The following is a 1,762-nucleotide window of genomic DNA, read 5'->3' as shown; positions in this document are numbered from 1 at the left end:
AAAAGGGGTGCCCAAAGACAACAGTTTTTAACCGTTGTCTTTGAAGGCAAAGACAACAGTTTTACAACGGTGAAAAACCGTTGTCTTTTCCTTCAAAGACAACAGGTTTTCACCGTTGTCTTTGAGCGTCTACCTTTAATAACAGAGTCTTCAACAACAGTTTTAAACTATCTACGACAACGGTGAAAAACCGTTGTCTTTTTTAGATAAAAAATAAAAAAAAATTAATACACAATTTTCCAATATTATAAATCATTCAAAATACTAAATTTCAAAATAAAATTTAATATACAATTTTCTAATAGTTAAAAATAATATCTATAACATTCTGAAAAAATTTCATAAGCAACCAACAAAATTTCATAAGCAACCAACAAAATGATAACACTATTAAAACAAAGGTAGAACAATATAACACGAGATTTTCTAATCTGTTTTGACTGTTGAACTTTTGCTCCTAATCTGTTTCAAGGACCGCAGCGCTGCTACGGTGCTCTTCATGTATAAGCTCTGCATATATTTAATCTCCTCCAACTCCGGAACCCTCCCACCTGATTATGCCGGCTTTGGCACTCCATTTTGTCCGTCGCATTCTGCTGAAATTGACAGGTTGTTGCTGGGGAAAAGGTGGTCGAGCATAGCCACACACTCCTTCACGAGTTTGTATAGGAGATCAGTTGTAAAGAATGGCTGCTGCGGCACCTTTTCGATGAAGGGTTGCTTGATAAGTGCTCCTGTTCTCTTGTCATACTTCTTCAGTATTTTCACTAGACCTGAATTCATCACAACAAGAATAATAAACCATCTAAATGAGTGCACAAATTTAAAAAAAAAGAACCAGAAGAAAGGACAGAACAGTTAATCAATAACACTCAGATAATTGTAAACTATAATTAGGCTCTGATCATGACTATGCTAACAGAAAAATACTATCCGCAGCACACAAACATATGTTGTTGATGGTCTTAACTATATTAAAAAATAATAATTTGATGAAAATAATAAATTAAAATTTAAAACAAAAGAACATAAAATAGTTAGTTGGCCTCGAAGGCAAAGATCTACTTACTTCTACTAGTTACACTCAAAAAGAATTGTCAGCTTGAGACTGGGACAAAACACCTACCACTGCATATCTGTCACAGAAAATAATACCATCAGTATTATGTAAAAGAACTCTTAAAGCTAAAAATAAGGGTCAAAGTTCACACCATATAACAATTAGAAAATTTAGATTAAGGTACAAATGAGATAAATCTAGATTTCAGGTAATACGTTACATAAATCTATAAAATAATACAAAACTACTTAATAGTTGAAACCAACATTGAAGCTCGAGTTGTTGGAACCTGATCATGATAACAGTAACCTGCAGAATCATATCTAGCTAATCATTATTAATTAAATACCAAACATACAATAACCTGATCATTAACTATAAAGATGACACAATATGAGACCCTTTAAAAGCATGATAACTAAAACTGCACACAAACTGCATAGTATAACAATAGTATAGAAAATATAGCTCATGTTGGAAATGAGAAACACAACTACAAACAAAACTCACTTCTTGTTATATCCCATGTCTGTCATCCGCCACCTAAAGTTGCATGTTCAACTTTGCAATAATAAAATACCTCATCAGTCTCACCATTGATCACAGTACAGTTCACATCAAAAACTTAGAATTTCGAGTTCTCCAAATGTCTTGTCATATTAAAACAAATTTAATTAACTAACAACACATGAAAATTTTACT

At 32.5% G+C, this 1,762-nt stretch overlaps 1 long non-coding RNA gene across 1 annotated transcript; it reads right to left on the bottom strand.

Moving 5' to 3' along the window:
- Positions 1-470: 470 nt before the first annotated feature.
- LOC122039600 lies at positions 471-1,166 on the bottom strand. The gene is made up of 2 exons (XR_006128262.1): positions 1,070-1,166; positions 471-773 (listed from the first exon to the last, which is right to left on the bottom strand). It is a non-coding gene; the product is annotated as an uncharacterized LOC122039600 (long non-coding RNA).
- Positions 1,167-1,762: the final 596 nt, after the last annotated feature.

The sequence above is a fragment of the Zingiber officinale genome, chromosome 2A, assembly GCF_018446385.1.
Source record: "Zingiber officinale cultivar Zhangliang chromosome 2A, Zo_v1.1, whole genome shotgun sequence".
NCBI lineage: Eukaryota > Viridiplantae > Streptophyta > Magnoliopsida > Zingiberales > Zingiberaceae > Zingiber > Zingiber officinale.
Note: the sequence above shows the minus strand (reverse complement) of the source record. Positions and strands in the feature narration are given on the sequence as shown.